This window comes from Mesoplodon mirus (genome assembly GCF_964341445.2).
Source record: "Mesoplodon mirus genome assembly, chromosome: 5".
NCBI lineage: Eukaryota > Metazoa > Chordata > Mammalia > Artiodactyla > Ziphiidae > Mesoplodon > Mesoplodon mirus.
This window is the reverse complement of record NC_138980.1, coordinates 66,942,064-66,957,026: the sequence shown is the minus strand read 5'-3', so window position 1 is coordinate 66,957,026 and position 14,963 is coordinate 66,942,064.

The window sequence follows — 14,963 nt, the reverse complement described above, 5'->3', positions numbered from 1 at the left end:
CTGACTGGGTGGAGGCCCCTTAGGTGTGGGAAGCTCTCTGGAAGGCCATAACATTTGAGATGAGACCTGAAAAATGAGAATTAGACAGCTATGCAAAGAGCTGGGGAAAGAGCATTCCAGACAGAAGGAACAGCAAGAGCAAAGAGTTTAAGATGGGAGCAGGCTTGGCATATTTGAAGAAAAAAAGGAAGACATCAGTGTGGCTGGATGGGGAGAATGGTAGAAGGCGTTGACATCAGAGAGTTGGACAGGGGGCCAGACTATGAAAGACCTTGGAAGCTACAGTCAGGGATCAGAATGTTATTCTTTTTTTTTTTTTTCTTTTGGCTGCATTGAGTCTTCGTTGCTGCACGCAGGCTTTCTCTAGTTGTGTCGAGTGGGGGCTACTCTTCATTGTGGTGTGTGGGCTTCTCATTACAGGGGCTTCTCTTGTTGCGGAGCACGGGCTCTAGGCACACGGGCTTCAGTAGTTGTGGCTCATGGGCTTACTTGCTCCGCGGCATGTGGGATCTTCCCGGACCAGGGCTTGAAACCGTGTCCCCTGCATTGGCAGGCAGATTCTTAACCACTGTGCCATCAAGGAAGTCCCAGAATGTTATTCTGAGTGTGATTGGAAGCCATTGAATAATTTCAAACAGGGGATTGATATGATCTGAAGAGATTGATATGATTCTATTTTAAGGAGACCATTGGGGGTTCTAGGTGGAGAATAGATTGGAAGGAGCAAGTGTTGAAGCAAAGAGACCAGTTAGGAGACAACTCCAGTAGTACATGAGACAGATGCTGATGGTCTGGGCGAGGATGATGACGATGGAGGTAAACAGAAGTAGTTGGATTCAGGTAGAGGTTACTGAACTCAATGAAGGAATGGATTGGGGGTAGGGGGTTGGCCATGAAATAAAGAGAGGAATCAAAGATGATTTGTAGGGACTTCCCTGGTTGTCCAGTGGGTAAGGCTCTGTGCCCCCAATGCAGGGAGCCTGGGTTCGATCCCTGGTCGGGGAACTAGATCCCACATGCATGCCACAACTAAAGATCCTGTGTGCTGCAACTAAGACCCGGTGCAGCTTAAATAAATAAATATTTTTTAAAAGATGATTTGTAATCTCCAAATAAGTATGCTGAGTGAGAGAAACCAGACGAGAAAGAGTAATATGCTGTATGATTCCATATCTAAAGTTCTAGAATATGCAAATAAACCTAAAGTGACAGAAAGAAGATCAGTGGTTGCCAGGTAGATTGGGGGTGGTGGAAACTAAGGAGGAGGCAGAAAGAAGGGGTTACAAGGGAGCATTAGATAACTTTTGTGGTGATGGATATATTTATTATCTTAATTATTAAGATGGTTTCCTAGGTGGGAACTTATCAAAGTGTACACTTAGATATATTCAGTTTATCATTTGCAATTATACCTCAATAAAGTTGTTTTAGAAGAAAAATAAAGACTCCTAGGTTTTTGACCTGAGCAAACTTGTTAAGTGATATGTCTTTTACTGAGAAGAGAAAATTAGTTCTTATGATATAGCCTACATGCAGTCTCAAAGCCACTCTCCAGGAATAATAAGAATAATCTTTCCTCCTGTGAATAGACTATATTAGAGTATAGGTTCAGCTGCTGTAACAGCGTTCCAAAATAGCAGTGGCTGAAACAAGATAGAAGCTCATTTCTCTCCGTCACAATCATCCAGACAAAAGCAACACAGGGTAAGTATGTGAGTTCTACAATGCCAGAATTCCCAGGCTCCATCTATCTTATCCATGTGATCCAAGATGACTCATCACCACCATGTCCATAGCTTAGCTAGAAGGAGGGGGAAAAGGACAGGGGAGACTCACTCTGTCCCTTTAAAGGCATATCCCAGAAGTTGTAAATGTGGCTCTGTTTGCATCATATTGGCCTAGAGAGAATCACGTGGCCATTCCTGGTGACAAGAAAAACTGGGAAATGTAGTTATTATTGTGGGCAACTATGTGACTAGCTAAACACCAGGAATTATATTATTATGAAAGGGAAATAAAAGAGAGATACTGGGGAAAAATTAGCAGTTTCTGACATGGGAGCTTTTCAGCTTACAAAGCCATTTCTCATTCATCAGGTTATTTGATCTTAACAGCTTTCTACGATGGATACTCTGAAGGGTTCATTCCATTTGAGAGAAAGTTTAGCAGAGTGGTTAAGAGTATAGACTTTGGAATCTGACCACCAAGTTTCAAATCCTTTTTCTACTGTTTACTTGCTGTGAGATCCAAGGAAAATTATTTAACCTCTCAGGGCTTCTGTCTCTTCAACTGTAAAATAGAGATAATAACAGTACCCATCTCATAGGTTGTTATCAGGATTAAATGAGATAATGCATGCAAAGTTCTTGATATACAGTTATACCTAATCTACATTAACTATTATTTGGTGTCAGGTATTGCAAACCTACAGATAAATAAAAGAGCATTTCACAGTACAGTGGGGGTCACAGATAAACAGAGAGTTATAAAAGAATATGAAAATTCTGCTGTAGAGGAAGTAACCCCAGGAGTTGGAAGAACACAGAGGAGGGGCTCCTAACCCAGGAGTCTTGTAGGAAAATTAAGAGTTTGTGACAAAGAAAAGAGAAACAATATTCCTAGAAGAGACTAAGACACCAAGGCAAGAGCCTAGTGTCTTTGGAGAAATACAAATTGTTTGGTATGCCTGAAGCACAGAAGCATGTCAACCACTGAGAGAAAGGGACGGAGAGATGAGGGCCAACGGTGGAGGGCCTCCCAAGTCAAGCTCATTGAATGCAATGCAATGGTCATTAAATACAATGGAGTGCTGTAAGCAAGGGAGTGACTGGTCACATTTACACTCCAGAAAATTGTGGTGGCTGCTTTAGGTGGAGTGAGAAGAAGATGAGAAACCAGATCAGAACTAGAGCAGCCATCCAGACAGCAAGGGGCCAAAACTAAGGCAGTGAAAGAGAGGAGAGCCCCAGCGTTCATCTGCTTTTCAAAATTCCTTTCCTGTCTTTAGCAAGTTCTCTCTTAACCTTGCCTTATCTCAGCTGCTTTTGCATCACTTAATTTACTACAGAAATATCCTCTTTGATAACATTTCTATATACAGGTGATCAACCATCATGGTTTGTCCAAGACTATACCAGTTTTTGCACTGAAAGCCCCGTGATCTGGGAAAACCCTCAGTCCTGGGCAGGCCAGGACAGCTGGTCAGCCAACCTACAGAGCTTTACGGAGAGGCAGTGTAATGGTTAAAAGAAAAATTCTGGACCCAGATTGCCTGGATTCACATCCCAGCCCGATCATGTATCAGGTACAGGACCTTGAGCAAGTTACTTTACTTCTCTGTAGTTCAATTTCCCCACATGAAAAATGGGGATGCTGCAGTGTAGTAACTACCTCGCAGGGTCATTGTGAGGATTAAATGGGTGAATATATAGAGGTGGCCCTCTGTATCCATGGATGCAAAATTCAAGGTAAGGGCTGACTGTAAGGGACTTGAAAATCCCAAGATTTTGATATCTGCAGGAGCGGAGGAACCAATCCCTGGTGGATAGTAAGGGACAACTATACTGAGTATTTACAACTTAGATTGGTATCTGGAACATTGTATTTTTCATGACTATTTTGAAATTGTAGCTGTAATAAACTTACTGCCTTCTGGTTTATTTCACTTCTGTCCCACACATCCCCTTGCTCTGTCATCCTTTCTTGGATGTCTCCAGATCCTTCACTTTAAGCTCTCAGTCACCTCACCCAAAGATGGTGAGAAAAAGTAGTTCTGACACTCGGATCTGTGGGTAGCCTCTGAGAGCATTAAATTGAATTAAAGAGAATTTAAGGTTTTTAAGACTCTCTCCCAAGTGGGCTACTTCCTGATACCCTCAGGAAGGGGGAATTTGCATCTGTTTCCTCTGACAATAAATTATGCACAATGGTCTGCCTAGTAGTAGGGTGGGATGGGGTGGGGCATTTATACGGCTTATATGGTTCTGTGAGGGCTTTAGGGACAGGGATAGGGAGTGATCCTTCCCAGCGACACATTTGCCAAGAAACTGAAGTAGCTCTTCTAGCTGGCTAAGTTAGGTTTGGGTCTGGGACATTCCTAGGAGGGAAAGGGGAGCCTTAGCTGTGCCTACCAAACAAAATAGTCACTGTAAACTACAAGGAGAGGAAGTGAGTTGTCCTAAGGGGGAACTGTCAGCGGCTTTTCCCAGGCACCTTGCCACATTTGATTCAATCTGTTTGTGAAAAGTCCAAAGAAAATGAGTATTTTCAATCAATCTGATGATTTAACCTTGCCTAAGAGATGAAGCTGGGTAACAGAGCATAACAAAGACTGGGATATTTATCCCATTGGTCACCAGAGAAAGTGAGGGGGTAGGGCCTGCCAGAGGTGAGAGTCAAGGATAAGAGACTCAAGAATCGGGAAGCAATAAAGTCAGGGAAATCAAAAGCCTAGTGGAGAATCCATGTCTCTATCGCCCCAGCTCACCCCAAATGGAAAAAGTTCATTGTCCTTTAAAACAGGAAGAAGAATACAATGGGGTTGGGTTGAGATCTGGACAAAACTCCACATGCAGTTTTTAAATAGGCACCAAAAAGCATCAACACAGAAGAATGTTTTTCTACCCTCAGAGCTGTACCTAGGATGTGGTGACTAAAGCTTTCCCCAGAGCACCCACATTTAGCAGCTCCAAATTTTTTAAATAAAGATTTTTAAATTGTAAGAAGCTTAAATTTTTAATATTTTTCCTTTTATAAATTAAAAGAACATGAGTGAGTGTAGCACCTAGTAAGCAGGAAACTTAGTTGAAACAGAAAACCACACATCATTCACCTGTTACTAACTTGCATATGTAGCCACAAGCAATTCCAGACTTACATTTGACCAGTTTAGCCTCCAAGTGGAAAGAGACAAGGCTTCTTTCCTTTATGGTTCTAGAAAGAGTCCCAGAATTGGATTATCCGGGCCTAAGTTGATCATATGCCCATCTTTGAAATAATCACAATAGCCAGAGGCATGGAATGCTCTGATTGGCCAGGTGCAGGTCATACAGCCATTCCTGGAAGGTTAGGGGTATCAGCCCCACCCAAAAAGCACATGGACTGAGGGAAAAGTGTCTTCTTTACCAAAGAGTAAAGTATAAGTATCAAAGGAAGAGGTGATGGATATCACAAATATGAAAAAAAAAAATGTGTCCACTACACCTTAGTTGCCAAAATTTCAACTTTTTCAATCCTCTCTCCTAATAAATAGGCCAATTCCATTTCAATAGGTACATGAACTTCATGATAGTGAATCTCTATTCTTCCTGAGATAGTGGAGGTCAGGGACTTCAAGGAAACAGTCTTGTTTTGCAATGGAGTCCTTGGATCATTGGATGTGGAGGGTCGCATCCAAGGGGACTGAATCTAAGACTTAGTGTTGTTTGGCTTTTCTAGCTCAGGACACTAAGTACTATCTGTTTGTTTTTATTAAAGACAAATTGTAGCAGCCACTGTTGATAGGGATGTGGAAGTTACCACTTCCTTTTGTCCCCTCAGCTGAGGTCAAATGCTAAGGTCAGCTTGGGCTTGGGAAGATGGCAAAGGGTAGCTGGCTGTGGGTGAGTAGCCTCCGTGACCTCATAGGTCTTTGTCTTTCTAACTATAGGGATTAGTAGAATACATAAGAAGTCACAAGCAGGAATACTTATCCTGAAACATCAGCATCTGAGGACAGAAAGCCATATAGAATTAGGCGGTAAACTTTGCAACGGATCCTAATTAGTCCATCCATTTTGGCACATACTTATTTCCATTGTGTTCTGCCATCTGAAGTTTAGTATAAAATTTCCAGGAAAAAATCCTAGACTCAGAGAGCTGGAAGGGATCTTTGAGTTCTTCTAGCCTACTCCCTTACTTTATAGTTGAAAATATAGAAAATATACAGAAATATGTAGAAAAATATAATATAGAAATACAGAAAATGAGGCTCACAAAGGAGAAGTGGCTTGCCAAGAACATAGCAAATTGGTAGTCAAGCTAAGGCTAGAGCTCAGGAGTCTTGGATTCCCTTCCAGAGTTCCTTCCGTTCCACCCTGTGGCCTTTCTTGAGTGGATCCTGGCAAGACTATACTGAGTCTCAAAAAGAAGAATTTAGAATCAAAAGGCTCCATTTGTCTGGGGAATATGGGACTCCTTTTTGTACCCCGTTACCCTCGACTGCACTTAAACATACAGATCTTGGAAAAGGGCTTCAATCCCAGGGCACAAAGAGAAGTTGAGATAGAAAAAGCTCTAGGCCTCTGCTCCCTAGAAGCAAGATTAACCTGGTGTTCTTTTAGATTTGGACTATGCATTGGGAATGCTGGGTACTCCATAAACACAGCCGTGCTGCGTGGCTTACGGGATCTTAGTTCTCCCACTAGGGATCAAACCCACACCCTCACAGTGAAAGTATGGAGTCCTAACCACTGGACCACCAGGGAATACCCCAGCAATCTTTGAAAGCACTGATACCTGGGCCCCTCCTCCTGGAGAGGTAGATTCAGTAGATCTGTGCTGGAGCCCAGAGAATCTGCATCTTTTAGAAGCTCACCAGGCTTAAAAGCTGCAGCTCTAGAAGAAAATGTTAATGGGAATGCTTTTCTGGAAGGGAGAAAAAAAATTACATCAAAACTTGGCACTTTAAAGCCATTTTGATGTAAACGCTTCAGGTGTTTATGACAAAGAGAAAACGAGAATTCCTGGAAAGGGGAGGAAGTTGAAACCCAAGAAGCCATAGAGGGAACAATGGAAATAAAAAGGCGGCTGAGTTTCTGTTTTACTACATTGTGACCACAGCTTACACTCAGACAAATCAGCTCTTAGCCCAGACTTTGTTTCACTGACTCTACCCTCCAGTGACAGATTCTGTAAATCCCCAATCCTCAGGGCAGAAGAGCATTAGTGCAAATCAACCACTTCTTGGCATTTTTATAGTTTCTGAGCAAAAAACTAATCATACATTGGCTTTGTCCATGTATAAATGAAACAAATATTTAAGTACCTATAGGATGCTAAGTGCTGCTCTAGCAGTGAACAAAATAAACACCTTCCCAGTCCTCATGATCCTTAGAGTCTGGCATAGGTGCTGGATGCATTTCATAGAACTTACTGAGAACTGGGGCTGTAAAGAGATCTTTCCCTTTATTTTAGTGGCTTCATCACACTAGTTTCTCTTCTATTCCTAGACTACATCAAGCGTTTTCTTTCCTCCAGGCTTTACATGTGCTGGTTCTCCTCTAGAACACTCTTACCTGCACTCTGCCCATCACCTACAACTAAACTTATGGGTGTCAGCTTCAAAGCCCTTTCCATAAAGAGGCATTTAACTGACTCCACAATTTATGTATACGTTCTTTTTTATGTTCTTTTCCATTATGGTTTATCACAGGACGTTGAATATATCTCCCTGTGCTACACAGTAGGACCTTGTTGTTTATCCATTCTATATATAATAGTTTGCATCTGCTAACCCCAGACTCCCAATCCATTCCTCCCCCATTCTCCTCCCCCTTGGCAACCATAAGTCTATTCTCTCTGTCTGTGCTGACTCCACAATTTAAAGTAGCTGCCCCGGGGCTTCCCTGGTGGCACAGTGTTTAAGAATCCACCTGCGAATGCAGGGGACATGGGTTTGAGCCCTGGCCCAGGAGGATCCTACATGCTGTGGAGCAACTAAGCCCATGTGCCATAACTACTGAGCCTGCGCTCTGGAGCCCGTGAGCCACAACTACTGAGCCCACGTGCCACACTACTGAGCCCGTGTTCCACAACAAGAGAAGCCACTGCAATGAGAAGCCCGTGCACCACAACAAAAAGTAGTCCCCTGATCTCCGCAACTAGAGAAAGCCCACGCACAGCAATGAAGACCCAATGCAGCCAAAAATAAAATAAATAAATTTTTTAAATAAATAAATAAAGTAGCTGCCCCTGTTATTCTCTCTCAGAGCACCTTATACTTTTTCTTCATGGCATTTATCACAGTTTTTTTTTTTAATTTATTTATTTGATTTATTTATTTTTGACTGCATTGGGTCTTTGTTGCTGTGTGCGGGCTTTCTCTAGTTGCTGCGAGCGGGGGCTACTCTTCACTGTGGTGCTCTGGCTTCTCATTGCGGTGGCTTCTCTTGTTGTGGAGCTCAGGCTCTAGGCCTGCGGGCTTCAGTAGTTGTGGCACACGGGCTCAGTAGTTGTGGTTCGCGGGCTCTAGAGAGCAGGCTCAGTAACTGTGGTACACGGGCTTAGTTGCTCCGCAGCAAGTGGGATCTTCCTGGACCAGGGCTTGAACCCATGACCCCTGCATCAGCAGGCAGATTCTTAACCACTGCACCACCAAGGAAGCCCTATCACAATTTTTAACAGTATATTTATTTGCATGATTATTTTTAAACTCCACCTTTAAAAAAAATTAATTCCCCCAATAACCACATATTAAATGAGAACTGTAAAAGGAAAAGAAAATTAGCTTCCTGCTCCTGACACCCTGGTTCTCAGCTCTTCTTCCCACAGGCAGATACTATTATATTCTATAAATATTCTATATAGTTCTGTGGGTCCATGTAATTATTTGTTAAATGGCTATCTACTAGTCTGAGAGTAGGTACTCTGTCTATTTGTTCATTGCCTTATCCTTAGGATTTGGCACATAATTAGCACTTCATCAGTATTTGTGGGGTAAATGAAAGGATGTTAAAAGAACAGAGAAATTGGGTCAATATCTGAACTGCCAGCTTTTATGCATCTTCCCTGCCCCACTCAGCTCTGAGCACACAGTAAACTTTATCGATGCTCCTGTGCTCTCCCAACTCTCCGTTTACATCTCCTTGAGAGCAACTTCTCACACGGTGCTGAAACTATAGTTCCCTTGCCTGTCTGTCTCTCCCAGTAGTCAGTGAGCTCCTTGAGGGCTGGAACCATGCTTAATTCTTCTGGAACGCCGTTCCCAGACGTTAATGAACACTTCCTGACTGGCTGCTTGTCTAACCTGACGCATCAGACTGTTGGCTCCTTTGCAATTCTGTTCTCAGCCTGTCAGAGCAGCGCAGAGTTGTTATTTTTCTGATAAAGACTAGCGTTTGCTTCAACATCTCTAGTTTGGAGAGGTGCACTTTATTTGAGCCTTCCTGCAGATTCTAATTTCTTTTAGGACTCAGTTTCCTCATCTGTAGAACGGGAATAATCATGCCAAACTTCCAGCATTGTTGTGATAATTAAATGAGGTCTTATGTAAAAGCACCGAGCACATCAAGGCAGTTGTTCCATTCCCCACACCCTTTCAGCAAGAAGAGTCTAGGTGTCTGTTTTACTGAAAAGGAGAGAAGCTCCCTCTGCGTGGGAAGTAGGGTCAGACAGACAGGAACTTTAATTCCAATCCCAGTTCAAACATTATTGAAACAGTGAGGTGTGAATCACTAATAAAGTAAAAAAATTGTCCTTTTTGGACAATGACTTGAAATATAATGGTTACGTGTTAAAGAAGCTGCTGAGTGATGCATCCTCAGGACAGAATACAGAGACTTAGAAGGATCCCGCAAGGCCATATACAGTCTGGTCCCTGCCTGCCCCTCTGTCTCATCCTGCAGCACTCCCTCCCTCCTCCCTTCTAGGCTCTAGCCACACTGAACTTCCTTTGTTCCTCCATGCATCCTTTTGATGCCAGGCCTTTGCAGATGCTCTTCCATCTGCCTGTCACTCACTTGTCCTAAGCTTAAAAATTTCTTCCCCAGGAAGACCTCTTTTTTTTTTTTTTTTTTTTTTTTTGCGGTACACAAGCCTCTCACTGTTGTGGCCTCTCCCATTGCTGAGCACAGGCTCCAGATGCGCAGGCTCAGTGGCCATGGCTCACAGGCCCAGCCGCTCCGCGGCATGTGGGATCTTCCCGGACCAGGGCACGAACCCGTGTCCCCTGCATCGGCAGGCAGACTCTCAACCACTGTGCCACCAGGGAAGCCCAGGAAGACCTCTCTTGACCTCCTGAACCAGAATAGGTCACTGTGTTGTAAGCCAACCTATAAAACCCTGTTCTTCCCCTTTCCCAGCACTCATTACGGATGTAAATTCCCAAAGGGCCTTATTCAACCATCTACGTATTCAACAATCATTTCTAGAATTCCTACTATGTGCTAGGTGTTGTTCTGGAGGCTGAGGATACAGTGGGAGGCAAGATAAGCCACAGACCCTACTAATGGACACTTACATTCTAGTGAGAGAGGAAGACAATAAACAAATTAATATAGGGACCTCTGCCCTGTTCATTTCCACATTTCTAGAACTGGACATCATATACCCAACGCATAGCAGATACTCAAAAAATGCTTGTTGGGCTTCCCTAGTGGCGCACTGGTTGAGAATCTGCCTGCCAATGCAGGGGACACGGGTTCGAGCCCTGGTCTGGGAAGATCCCACATGCCGCGGAGCAACTAGGCCCGTGAGCCACAGCTACTGAGCCTGCGCATCTGGAGCTTGTGCTCCACAACAAGAGAGGCCGCGATAGTGAGAGGCACGCGCACTGTGATGAAGAGTGGCCCCCGCTCGCCATAACTAGAGAGAGCCCTCGCACAGAAACGAAGACCCAACACAGCCAAAAATAAATAAATAAATTAATTAAAAAAAAAAAAAAAGCATACTGCCTATGTTTAAAAAAAAAAAAAAAAATGCTTGTTGAGGTGAAGGAACATGAAGTGACTGTGAGTGGCAGCCAGCCTCACAAAAGAGGCAAGGGTGGCCAGTGTCAGAGCCAACATGACTAACTACTGCAGGGATCATTTCACCCTGAAGATCTGTCCAGCTTTCAGGAGGGACCAAAATGGGTTGGAGCCTACCCTCTCCTGTTGGTCTCCAAGAACATGAGACTAGGGTGGGGATAAGTGGCTTAGCTTCACTTCTGTCTGCCCTGTGCCTATGTAGGCATGTAAAAATGGGGATAAGTGAGTGGGTGCAAGCCCCAGACTTGCCAAATGATCTTAGCCACTCCTGTGCCTTCCTGTGCCAGACACTGGCTAGCTGGTGGCCAAACCCATTTCCTCTTTCTCATGGACACCCACCTATACTACATTTTCCCACTTCTCTTATAGTTAGATGTGACCACATGGTGAGCTTTTGTCAGTGGAATATGGACAGAAGTGATAGAAACTCCCATGCACGATCCTTCATGCTCTTTCCACATCAAAGTGACCTCGGGAACCATGTATTAAAAGTGGCAGAGACCCAAGATGGAAGGACTTAGGTCCCTGAACTACTATTTGGAGAAGAGCCTCCCATTTATTAGGACAACCATTATTTAATTTATTTTTTTTAATATTTATTTATTTATTTATTTTGGCTGTACCGGGTCTTAGTTGTGGCACATGGGATCTTCGTTGCAGCATGCGGACTTCTTAGTTGTGGCATGGGAACTCTTAGTTGCGGCACGCATGTGGGATCTAGTTCCCTGACCAGGGATCGAACCCAGGCCCCCTGCATTGGGAGCACGGAGACTTGCCTGCTGGACGACCAGAGAAGTCCCAGGAACACCCATTTTAGACTTGATCTGAGTGAGAAATAAACTACTGTGATGGGTCACTGAGGCTGGGCATTTACCTGTTAGAACTGCTAGCATTATCTTAACTATATACTTCCTTACTCTCTCTGGGACAATGGTACTTCTCCAGCCCAGAGCCTCCCCTGGGCTCCAAACTCAGTTCTACAGCTATGCACCAGACATTCCTATTGACATGGTCGGATATATATATAAAACCTTTTTCAGATTCTTTTCCATTATAGGTAGTTACAAGATATTGAATATAGTTCCCTGTGCTATACAATAGGTCCTTGTTGTTCATCTGTTTTATGTATAGTAGTGTGTATCTGTTAATCCCAAACTTCTAATGTATCCCTCCCCCACCTCCTTTCCCCTTTGGTAGGCATATGTTTTCTGTGTCTGTGAATCTTCTTCATCCATTCATCTGTTGATGGACATTTAAGTTGTTTCCATGTCTTGGCTACTGTGAATAGTGCTGCTCTGAACCTTGGGGCACCACACTTACTTTAAAACCCTAGGCTGGCTCCCATCACCCTGAGGATCCAGTCCAAACTCCTTGGCACTGTCTTGAAGGCCCTGCATGATCTGACCCGGCCTCCCTGTACCTCTTCACCCCTTCGGCTGACCCCAACACAGCTGTCTATACTCCGGTCACACCAAATTCATTTCAGTTCCTCATTCACATCATCCTCCCTCCCTGCTCTGACTGTTCCCTCTGCTGAAGAATACTCTGAACCCCTCTCTTCCCTTGGGCCACATGTGCTCATCCTTTAGGCCTCAGCTTGAATTTCACTTCCTCAAGGAAGTGGCCTCCCTGACCCCTGGAGCAGGCTCAGCCACTAGCACCTCCTACTGCCCATCAAAACTCTCTCGACACTTGATTGGTGTGACTTGTTTAATTGTCTGTCTTTCCTGTTAGAGTGCAAGTTTCTAGAGGGCAGAGCCTGGGTCCTGTTCACTCTTGCATTCTTAGCTTCTAGAACAAAATAGGAATCACTGTATGAATGTTAAATGAACACATGCTACCAGTGAACTAGCTCAATAATCGTCAACTTAAAGTTGCCATATGGCGTCTCTCGGCAGCCTCTTAGGAATATCAGTGCTCTTTCATGGCAGCAAAGAGTTAATTCTCAGAGTTTCTCTGTGATCTGAGTCAGCGATGATTTGCCCCGACTTCTTCACGAGGAAGCAGAGCCCCAAGGGAGCAGGTGATCTGCCCTAGGGAAGCAGAGAGGAGAAGCAGTCACAGGGCTCTAGCTATGACCATATTACCTCTACCTCCCCCCTCCTCCCCCTCCCCCCCCAACCCCGGCCACCAACTTTTCTTGTTTCTGAGCACCGGGCGGAAATGTAATGTCATGACACATTGGGGCATTTCTTTCTTCCACTGCATTTTTCTGATGTGACTCCAGCCTGGGGGTTGGGAGAGCACAGGCCACAGGGGGAGGGAAGCGAGTGGTGGGGAGGTTAGCTGCCCCCACATTCCTCGGCGGCCTCCGTTTGCATAGTTCTGAGGGAGAAGAAAGCAGTTAGCAAGCTTTGGCAGATGCACTGGGCATTCAGCTCCTGTTCTGGCAGCTGCAGTGGTTGGGACCAAACACACGCTCTGCCAAGGCCAGGGAGGCAGGCCCTCTCCTGGCCCAGGCTGCCAAGATGCGGTGGAGGAGGTCAGCACCTCTGCCTAAGATGGGGAATCACAGAAAAAGCCCCCTTCTTTCTGCCCAGTCTGGCAGCCAGTTGACCATGAGCCAGTAAGTGTGCGTATATGGGGTGGGGGTGGCAGAATAATGTCAGGGCCTCAGGGCAAATCCTTCCAGGTTGGAGGGCTTGCGTGGACATCGGAGGGTCTGGGGGTGCTATCTTAGCCCTTGCACACCCTGGAGATACTGGAGGGGAAGCCCCTGGGCAGATGTCCCCACCCAGCTGCTGGGGCCACTGACATCGCATTCCAGAGAGGGCTGCAAGTCACAGACCGTGGCTTGAGAAAGATCGTGCGGCCTCGCTCACCATGGAAACCAGGCTTCCTAGGAAAAGGTCACATATTTGATGTGGTTGTCATCCGGACACCTTAAAAGAGGCCCTGTTCCTGTTTTCTTGAGGACACCCGCCACTAGAGAAGGCCTGAGACAATGGGGGTAGCAGCTGACCAGTTTGCCCGGCCCTAGGCAGGCCCCTGTCACAGTTTCCCCTTCTCAGCAAAGCTCAGTGTGCACATGCTTCCACAGCCTGACTCCAACTCATACCCATTGGGTCAACGCTGCAGACACAGCCACGAGTCTGGCAAGGAGATTGGCTGTTCCAAGAATCTGGAGAAAGAGGTGCGAACAAGATCTACGAGGGTAAAAACTAGCAGAGGGCTAGAAGTCAGAGCTTGTCAATAACTACCATGTATTGAGTACTTACTTCACACCAGGTACCATGATAAATGCTTTACATGTACCATAATCCTCACAAAAACCAGAATAAGAAAAGTGAAGCTTTATGCAACTAGAGATTATCATACTAGGTGAAGTAAGTCAGAAAGACAAAGACAGATACCATATGATATCACTTATATGTGGAATCTAAAATATGACACAAGTGAACCGATCTATGAAACAGAAACAGAATCACAGACATAGGGAACAGACTGGTGGTTGGCAAGGGAGAGGGGCTTGGGGGAGGGATGGAGTGGGAGGTGGGGGTTAGCAGATGTAAGCTATTATATATAGTATGGATAAACAATAAGGTCCTACTGTATAGCACAGGGAACTATATTCAGTATCCTATGATAAACTATAATGGAAATGAATTTTAAAAAGTGAAGCTTCGAGAGGTTAAATAACTTGTCCAAGATTATTATACAACCAGAAAATGGCCTGGTCAGGGTTTGAACCCAGCTTTGCCTGATGCAGAGCCTGAACCCTTAACCTCTACTCTATTTTCACTCACTCTTTTATTCATGCATTTATTCATTTATTCAACTGTCCATTCATTCATGCATGCATCAAACATTTAGTGAGAGCCTCTGATGTGCTGGGAACTGTATTGGGTACAGGCAGAGAGAGCTGCAAAAGGACACGCTGCATGACCTCCATGAGCTCACAGTGAGAAAAACAGATAAGCAAACAATAACAATACACAGTGTGATGGATGCCATGGGAGAGGAACACCAAAGGTGCTATGGGAAGAGGACCAATTTTCCTTGCATTGTCCAGGCCCGGTTCTGTGGAAGCACAGGGGAAAGTGACTAACCCAACTGGGACTGGCTGACTTTCTCCAGAAGGTATCCAAACTGGAAAAGGATATTTGTACCTGCAGATTTGAACTTGGGTCAGGCTTCTCAGGCCTCAAGTCTCAGGGTCTGGAGTTGTATCCACTAAGCAGGAGAGCACACTCACCCCCAAATGGACCTGATCAGGCCCTCCTTACCAAGCACAGGGCT